The sequence below is a fragment of the Diabrotica undecimpunctata genome, chromosome 6, assembly GCF_040954645.1.
Source record: "Diabrotica undecimpunctata isolate CICGRU chromosome 6, icDiaUnde3, whole genome shotgun sequence".
NCBI classification, from domain to species: Eukaryota; Metazoa; Arthropoda; class Insecta; order Coleoptera; family Chrysomelidae; genus Diabrotica; species Diabrotica undecimpunctata.
The window spans coordinates 159,737,251-159,747,769 of record NC_092808.1 but is presented as its reverse complement, the minus strand read 5'-3'; the positions used below and the strand labels follow the sequence as shown (position 1 = coordinate 159,747,769).

At 30.8% G+C, this 10,519-nt stretch overlaps 1 protein-coding gene and 1 long non-coding RNA gene across 2 annotated transcripts in view; both read right to left on the bottom strand.

The window, feature by feature from the left end:
* Csgalnact (Chondroitin sulfate N-acetylgalactosaminyltransferase) overlaps positions 1 to 10,519 on the bottom strand; it is a 525,789-nt gene that overhangs the window by 468,168 nt on the left and 47,102 nt on the right. The window lies entirely within an intron of this gene.
* On the bottom strand, positions 30 to 1,399 carry LOC140442940 (uncharacterized). Its single transcript, XR_011951178.1, has 3 exons — positions 1,357 to 1,399; positions 594 to 815; positions 30 to 502 (listed from the first exon to the last, which is right to left on the bottom strand). It is a non-coding gene; the product is annotated as an uncharacterized lncRNA (long non-coding RNA).

Sequence of the window (10,519 nt, the reverse complement as noted above, 5' to 3'; positions counted from 1 at the left end):
CAAAATGTCGAACTAATGGGTCTCTTTTTGCAACTAATGATATTTGGTCTGCTTTCATTTTTGCAAATACTTCATTTTTAAGCCTTAAAGTAGCTGCTGTATTTATAGAAAGATCAGCACAAGCAACTAGAGTTTGAGATTGAGCACGATGCTGAATTTTATGGCCAGTTTCATTTATGGGTTTGGTAGCACACGTTTTGTAATGGCGACGTAAGTAATTTACAGCAACTATACGCTTACAATAAACGCAGGGTAATCGATTAGAATCTATTTTGTCATTCTGTATAAATGCCTCAAATTGAGTTTCATATCGCAATAGAGATAAAATTTATCTTCGTATATTTTTGTCTTCCTTCGACCTTGTTGAATAATTTGAGAGATCTTTCACCTCTTTTTTGTCAGAATGATGTCTAACTAGATGTCGTTCAAAATTAGTTACATTATTCTTACAAAATTTGCAAACAGTCCTTTTCTTGTTCCTTTTATTCGAAATTTTTTCTTTCTAAAATTAAAGGGATGATAGGTAAATCCCAGATAACTTTCTTAAACGCAACTTGAATAAAATGTATACTATTTTTTTAATGCTCACTTACATATTCATCTAGTGCAGCAGTATTTCTCCTATTAACGACTATTGGTTCCTGAATTATCAAAATATTTGAGCTAACATCAGAATCTAAATCAACGGAATCGGAAACATAAGACTTGGATATGTGAGATTGATTGTATTCGTCAGTGCTGTTATCGGAATCAGAATGACTGTTTTGGGGATCATCATTTTCGTAGACGTTAAATTTATTTGACTTCACCCACTCCTACAAATTAAGCGTAATTATCTCGTCAACAATAAGTGTAACAAGACTGTTTTTGATTATACAGTATGGTGCAAATGAAAGGAATAAATTCGTTATTTCGTAAGCCGGCGACTGTAACGAAAAATCCTGAAACAGGTCGACGTTTATTTTTAAATTATGATTTTTTGACATATACATACCATACTAATGACGTGACCCACCTGGGCGTGATGACGTAATCGATGATTTTTTAAATGAAAATAGGGGTCATGTGCTAACTCAGTTGCAAGGTTATTCAATTCTTTATCGAGTAGTATAAACATTATCATAATTATTTGTACAGGGTGTCCAAATTAATTTAATTAAAAAAAATTGGACATCCTGTATAAATCATTATGTTGACGTTTATATTACAGAATAGAGAACTTAATTACCTTGCAAATGAGCTATTATACGACTCCTACTATCATAATTCGCAGGCTTAAGAAATAACGAATTTATTCCTTATTTTGTACAATACTGTATAACATTATTGCAAAATAAGGAATTTTAACAATCTTACCAGCACATTATTTTTTCTATCAGCAGAATATTCTGGCTCGGGCTCTTGATTTGTAATAATGGTATTCGTATCTACATCCAAAAATATTAACGTATTTTAACTCAGTCATTTACTACAGTCTTGTAATATTCAAAACTAATAATTATTATTGTGTTTGCGAGGGTAACTTCGTCAATAATATAGATATCGTTAAGATAAATAAATATATTTATTGTGAAAAATATAGTACGTGCAATAAGAACATTAAAAAATTAATAAATTCGATGTTGGAACACAGCTTTTAACGTAAATAATATGAAAAGGAATTAAACAAAAAGTCATCTCGACTACACTAAATTTAAAAAATAAAATATTTGTTAATTCTAATACATAATAACAAACATCGTCATAATCCGAATATCGGAGAATTCCCCTAAACAAAAGAGGTTTAGTCGATACTATTTCATTTATTTGTTTTGTAGTTAGTAATTAAAAGTGTTTTATAACTGCAAATAGTGTAGACGTCATCATTAAATATGAATGTTTAGAAGAGGGTAGAAGCCGAACAACTGTGCAACATAATAAAAAAATGGAAACAAGAAACCAGCGTCGCAAATAAATTTTAAGCTAGAAATACGAAAACGTTAAGTATAAGAGAAGAAAGATTTATTTTTAATAAAAATAAAAAATGGTTCAAGAACTGCGTACTATTGAAGTACAAAAGTGCTGTAACAAGATAAAACATACAACGGACATTACGAAAGAATAACTTTCATAGTAGAATAGCTAGTAAATACCTAATCTTACGACAGCCAAAATAACGCAAAAATTAACAGAATTTACCAAGAACCATCTTGCAAAAGATTTTCCTTCTTCAATCATGTACTCTTTCTTGACGAAAGCAAATTTTATCATAATAGATTGAAAACAAATTTAAATAAAAGCGTTGAGAAGTTAGGTATTGTAGATACTTTTGTCTTCTACAATGATAACGATTCAAAGCTTCCGCACAAATTGTTAAATAATGGCTATTATGTAACTGACCGAAGGTAATTCAAACACCGAGATAATCAGCTGACTTAAATGCAATTAGTAATTTGATTCTGTAATTTAGTTTTCCTTATTGAGTTCAGATCCGTAAACATGATATTCACAATAAAGAAGATCTTAAAACTTCTCTTCTAGAAAAATGGAGTAAAAAATTAGTGAAATCAATTCCAACCGAGCTCAAAGGAGGTATTATCTCCCAAGTACTAACAAGACGTTTATAAAAATTTTACCTACTGTTAAATTATGGTAATGAAGTGGAGATTGGCGATTTTTATTGTGAGCATTAGTATTAACAAATACCCACACTAATTTTTTAAAATTTCTTTAGTTGGAAGACTTTTGTTTAATTTATTTTCATATTATTTATGTTAAAAGTTGTGTTGCAACATTGAGTTTATTAATTTTAAATGTAGATATTTTTCGCAATAAACATATTTTAAACGAATGATCATATTTACTGTGAGCCACTGTATAAATTGTACCGTTGATTAAAATACGATTGTACTACAAAGGCATACTAATTAACTAAACATAAAAGAAGTAGAAAACTAATTATATTTTTGGAAAAATGTTTACACTGTTAATGTTAAAATGATTGGGATTGTTGGCCGCGTTTATTAATTTTTTGGGAAAAAATAACTCACCTTCTTTATTTTCCTGTAACTCGTTAGCAAGTTCCAATAAAATCCTCCCTCTTGTTCGAGGTACCTTGGCCATAACATCATTGTTTGATTTACTGAAGACAATAATGTAATAATAATTGAAATTATAGTCTAAATTAAAATTAGATATTTTTAAACTTACCTTTTTAATCCTGGCAGTTCTGACATATTTATAAAAGTCAGAATAGATCATGTATACCACAACCACATATATTTATACACAAAGCAAAACGAATTTCTAAAATAGGTAAACTGTATAATGTGTATAATCGTACTATACTGAGAAATGAGACAGAGTACGACCAGCTTGTTAATCGCCGAAAAAAAGTCATAGAACTCGGGAAACCACCGGAGGAAAGCGATTACGCATTAATAATCTTTATCAATACCAATACTATTAAAAAATATCACAGAAGGTAAAATACAACAAAAACAGAACAGAAACCTAACAACTGTACAGTACATAATAAAAAGACTAAATGAAAAAGGGCAAATAAATTTCAATCTAGAAATACGAAAAAGTATAAGTATAAGAAGTATGAATCATATTTCGCGATCACTATAATAACACGATCAATTTGGCAACATCTACGGAGGTGGAACCGCACTTGCAACATCATATAAAATATGCAAATGAGTCCATAGAGTACGTTCACTGTATGGAGGCAAACAAGAACTACACAAATAAAATAATTGTATAAAATTAGGTTAATAAATAATTACCCCTCTTTCTTTGCCTTTATAATATACATCAAAATAAGGTTAATGATGCATTATATGTGCACACACTACCTCTAGTTTTGGTGGAGCGAGGGACGTCTGTTGTATATACGGAGGCAAGAAGGATACAAATGCACATATATATATATATATATATATATATATATATATATATATATATATATATATATATATATATATATATATATATATATGTTCGGAAAGATTTCCGCGGTTAGTACAATTAAACTTAGAGCTAAGATTAATATTATTATAAAAATTAATATTAAACTCACCAGTCTTCCGGGTTGAACCGCGTCGATATCCATTTTGCCGAGCTTTCGACATCCTCTCTGATGTCTTCTTCAGGGCTTCCGAGATCTCAGTCTCCCGAGCCCCCAGACACTACTACACTCACTAGTCACTTCTAGTTCACTCACTAGTTCACTAAGACATCAGAGAGGATGTCGAAAGCTCGGCAAAATGGATATCGACGCGGTTCAACCCGGAAGACTGGTGAGTTTAATATTAATTTTTATAATAATATTAATCTTAGCTCTAAGTTTAATATATATATATATATATATATATATATATATATATATATATATATTGTTATGTTTCTTCTTTCCCAACCAAAGAAAAATAAATAAAAAGATCCATCGGAATAAAATTTTATCATTATAAACAAAATGTATATAGTAATTTAAGATAAGATTTAGTGTAGATAAGAATAGAAATTTTTTTCCGTTTCAAACAAAATTATCAAAAAACCTTTGTTTAGAATTAGAAGACATTTTACCTGTAAGTTAATCTTTTCATTGTTTGTATAATCGAGTATTAAATGACCATATTCTAATCTTTTGAAATATGTATAAATTGTGTATTGACAAAACCAATTTTAAAGTAAGCTATTTAGTTTTTCTCTGAAACCGAAATTAGGCTTTTCCAAAATCATGGTAAACACAATTTGAGCTTTTGATTGGACGGTCGTTTTTAAATGGGAATTTGTGAGCCGATCAGGAGACCGGAGGAGTTAGTTATATTTTGGTCATCGAAAGGAAACAGTCGTTTGTCTCAAGATAGGGTGTGGTTCGTGAGTTTGGATACCGGCGTAACGAAAAGAAGTGAATAGTTTGCAGAAGGAGATAACAAGTAGATTAAAAGAGGTCCTTGTATCTACCGTGGGCATTTTATAAAGTATATGTGAAAGTATTCTTACGGCATCAAGTTGACAAAAGGAGGTCCTGGTGTCATAAATAAGTAGCTGAGTTTGGAGAAGTGAATCAGGTGTTTTTTGTGTAGTCTGCAGGAGGTTTGCAGAGACGTTAAGAAGGAGCCGAGGTGCCAAAGAGGAGAGATCACATCGTTGAGGAGACTGGACTTTTCTGGGTATGTTCCAACATACAACTCAAGAAGAAAATAAGCTGTAAGTGTTTGTACAACTGAATTTTATATCTGTGAAGGATCGGTTTGACATCATGGTCATTAGCATTTAAATTTAAGAACTGAGGTTTTGTTAGGCTAATCAAAAGTTTAAAGTTTTGTTGTTTTTTGTTTCAAGTAAAGAAAATTTTAAGTAAAATTGGTTTTCACGTAATATAAATGTATGTAGTTTTATAATCTTATTATCATAATAATTTGATTTATTTTCTTGTATGCTGATTGATAAGATAACGACAGAATTTAATAATTGTTTTATTCTTTCATATAAAATAAAGAAACGTAAATCTTTGTAATATAATATATTTGTATTCTTATCCTTTCTTCTCTACCCCGATAAAAGACAACTAGAAAATCTTTTGAATCCATCGAACACAGGTAATATAAGGATTATTTTACTTTTGATAACAAATAAGTTATAATTCCTTTTTATTAGCTCAATAAACTAATATTAAAGTCAAAATAAACAATCATAATAATATATATATATATATATATATATATATATATATATATATATATATATATATATATATATATAATATATATATATATATATATATATATATATATAATATATATATATATATATATATATATATATATATATATATATATCAGGGATAACAATAAGTTTTATCTTTTGAATTTGAAAGCATCAAATGACAAGTTGAGTTGCAATTTATGTAAAAGAAAATCTTATGTAACCTCTTCTTAATCTAAATGAATATAATGTGGAAAAATGTTCAGAGTTTTGGGCAATTTATGTACCTTTAATAAAAACCAATATTTTAACTGTATACAGATCGGATAAGGGTACTTTGACTTTTTTTGGTGAATTTATAGAATGTTATAACGTCCTTGCTTAGTAAAGCAGACAAACTGATCATACTTGGTGATTATAATATAAATTTTAAAATTGAATCTGGCACTTCTTTTGATATTCAAAATCTATTCAACTTTTGGTCGAAAAGTAACAATGTATAAACGATTATACTAGAATCACATTCCAGCCCAGTAGTTGCATCGACAACATTATGACAAATTTTTCTAAAAATATCTACAAATTCTATATGGAGCTTAATTTTTATTAAATGACGCTGAGCATAAAGTTGTTGACACTAATCAAACATTTCAACGGTTTATTAGTTCTGCTGGTTTACAGAAGCTTAAAAGCGCTATCTAGTAAAAAGATGTACTTTTTCTATGATATTAATAATGATCCTGATTTTTTTGACAGTCTTTCTTACCGAAACTTATAAGAAATTACTATTAAAGCATTTTCCACTAAAAAAGTACTACAACCTGCTGAAAAATCACAGTTACAATGGTTTAATAATGAATTAATTGGATGGTTTAATAATAAATTGCAGAGAATATAATTACACCTCTTCCAACTATTAATGTCGATGTCCTCTTCAATTATAGAAATTATCCTGCTCCGAGTAAGTCCTTTTTTTTCGTCCCGTTGTGGAAGAAGACGTCTCTCAAATAATAGTCTTTTAGTAATTCTAATTGTAGGGACGTTCACGAAATTAATAGCAAAATTTTTAAAGAATCTTATCAAATAGTTTTAACACCTTTCACTTATCTTATTAATTTACTTCTATCAACTGAAGTATTTCCGGATATACTAAAATACTCAAAATTACTACTTATCTACAAAAAAGGTGATTTCTTAAAAACTGACAATTATTATAGACCCATAAGCATTATATCTACTTTTGGGAAAGTGATTGAAAAGGTTATCAAACAACAGTTTTATAAACGCGGTATTTAATGTTGTAAGTGAGGTGATTGAGGGGCTTAAACGAGGCAATCACATAACAATTTCTCTGTGTGACTTGTCGAAGGCTTTTGACTATGTTTCACATAACATTTCGCTACACAAATTAAATTACTATGAAATCAGAGGTATCCCTCTAAAACTTATAACTTCTAATCTATGTGGCAGACACCAGGCGGTAGTGTCTAAAGGTCATCTCTCCGATTTTCTATCAGTAAAACATGGAGTCCCACAGAGTTCGGTCTTAGGACCTCTTTTGTTTATTATTTATGTCAACGATTTGTCTAAATTCATATCTCCGTACAAATCCGTACAATTCGCAGTTGATACGACATACGTTATATCAGGAAAAAAAATGATATTTTAAAAATGTCTTATGAGAAAGTTTCTACAAAATCTAGCACATGGTTTGCTGCAAACAAACTAAAACGTAACTCTGATAAAACGTAAAATTTGGTTATATCTGGAAGTAATTTACATATTAATCTAGATAACAAAGAGATTGGTAAACTATTGGGAATAACCATAGATAATCGACTGAACTGGTCGGCTTATATCTCACAACTAAAGAAAAAGCTATTAAGTTTATTATCTGTTATTCGCCAACTAGCCAGAGTTGTTAGCTTTGAAACACTAAAAATGGCATGTTTTTGTTTATTTCACTTTCACCTAAACTATGGACTAATCATATCGGACAATTCAACAAATGCACTTCAAATTTTTAGAGTGCAAAAGAAAGCTATTAAGATTTTAGCAGAGGTTAGTTATCTAGAACACTGCCTACCTTTCTTTACCAAATTCAACATTATGCCGCTACCTATTTTGTTAATATTTCAATTTCTGACTAAAATATATATATATATATAGAAAAATTCAAATTTACATATCCTTACAAATTCCGAAAGTTCCAAAAATCTTATTTTTTTCTTCACAACAATCTTTCATTTAAAAATGTAAGCCGCCCAATACCGAACGTCACCGCGCGCTTTACTTCAAGATCCTTCTTTTCGTCTAGTATATCTCCTTTTATCCTAGTCTTCATTATTCTCATCCAACTACACAATCTAATCCCCAAATCTCTCATTTCGCAGAAATGAATCCTGTAATAAAGCAGCCAGTCTCTCAAATCAGGAGTAGGACAAAAGGAGAACCCTCAGAATTCATTTGACGTAGCAACGTCGCCACGACGCCCGACGTCCAGCGAACGGACAGAATCGGAATATACAGCAGGTCTATGAATTATTGTTGCTTCTGTCCAATTTTCACATAAAATTCACATATTTAAAAAAAACTCGAACATCGAAGTAAAAAGTTTTGTTGTGGTATAACATTTAATTAAAAAATTAAATTAAACATTCGAATATATTATAATGTTACGATAATTATCATGGCCTGAAATAACTAAATATTATGACTAATTCTGTTTTGTTGTAGAAATTTCGACGAAGGATGTAGATGAATCATCCGATTCAGGTAATGCCTACCTGACACACGATGGGTCCCCCTTTGTTATAAAAACAACGATTCGAACCTTCTGGACACGATCCGATGTATATACCAGTTTTGAGAGACCATTTCGCCACTCTGTCTAGTCGAGAGGGCCGTCGACTTTTCGAGTCTAACGGTACTGAGTATATAACAGGACATTTTATTTGGAAGAAGTCAGTTGATTTTGAAGACGCGCTCGCGGTTTTAACTGTTACGCTCGGCTATATAAATTATGTATTATTCTTTAAATAAATTAATATAAATTATTGTGCTTTTTAATAAATTAAAATAAGAACCTTTGAATAAAGACAGCAGTTAAATAAATATCACAACAATAATAAATGTCAGAGAGTTTTCGAACTTATCAGTTCATCTTTAGTAAACTTTTGGAATACTTGCGTTAGTAACCGCAAAACCAAACAGTGGTTGGGTTTAAATTGTGGATAACACACTTAAAAGTATTAAATTATACCGCATAATGCCGATGTAAATGGATAATTAGCCGGAAGCAGTATGTCTCTAGTCGAAGTAAAATTTTTATATCCGCATGGGTATGCAAAAATATACCTCGAAAGTGTTTTAAAAAGATGGAAATAAAAATGCAGGACAAAGGGGATACCGCTCACCAACACTATGGTATTATAAGCTCAACTTTGCAGACGATCAAGTAATAATAGCTCAAAATTATGACGATTTAAACTATATGGCACGAAAATTATTTGAAGAGTATGATATATGGTGTCTAGAAGTAAATAAAAAGAAAACCCTATATCTGTGAATTGGAGTAGAACAAAAAGATCTCATATTAGACGATAACACCACGATAAAGCACTGTTGTGACTACAAATATCTAGGTATCACTATTTCACAAGATGGAACATTAGACAAAGCCATAAGAGAGAGAAATACGTCAGGAACAAAAGTCATCACAATGTTAAACAGCATTTTATGGGACCAATCCATCAGCAAAGAAAATAAAAAGAGGATATATGAGACTATAGTAAAAAGTATCACTTTATACAGCTGTGAGGTTTGGCCACTGAAAGAAAGAAAACTAGCAACGCTGAAAGCGACGGAAATGGATTTTTGGATAAGAGCCGCAGGAAGATCTAGAAGAAAAAGGATGACCAACGAACGCATTAGAGAAATAATGGGAATCAAACGAACAATCACAGATGACCTAACAACAAAACAACTTATCTGGTTCGGACACATACAAAGAATGGATGAACAAAGAATACCAAAAGAAATATTAAAATGGCAACCAGAAGGAAAGAGAAAACGAGGTAGACCGAGAAAAAGTTGGAGCGAAGGATTAAATAGAGAACTGAGAGAGAGGGCCATAGAAGAAGACCTATGGAACAACCGGACTAAGTGGCGATTGGAAGTCAGAAAAGGTGGAGAACGTTATAAATCGAAAAAGTAGTAGTATGGGTATGCGAGAGCCAACTGCTCAAGATATGGATCCAAAATTTGTCCAGAATGACCGCACGTGGCCAGAATAGTGCAAAGTTATTTAACTACCCACCATGTTCAGGTTATGGATTGGCCAGCGGGGAGTCCAGATTTGAATCCCATTGAACATATTTGGGAGACACTCGGAAATCGCTTAAACGATCTTCAGCAACGAACATGTCGAGCAAGTTCTCGTGGAATAATGGGAACTACATCTAGATCAAGAAACTGTTCGAAATATGATATCTGGATATTGTGCATAAGTTCGGCGAGTTATAGCACATACATGCTATTCTTTTTGTTTTAAAAGAATTTTTAGCAACGCTTTTATTAAAAAAAGAAATCGAATTTTTCACTTTTTTTCCACAAGAAAATTTACAGTTCAGTAACAAAAACTTTGCTATGTTTATAGAGAAAAGCCTCAGATATAAATAAATAAAAATAAACATCTCCATAAGTATCTTCTTTTTCGTTTAGGTCAGTTATTATACTTCTTGGAATAGAAGTTTTTACTTCGATGTTCAAGTTTTTCAACTAATATAGTATATAGCCAACATTAGGGAACTACCCCCTTTTTACG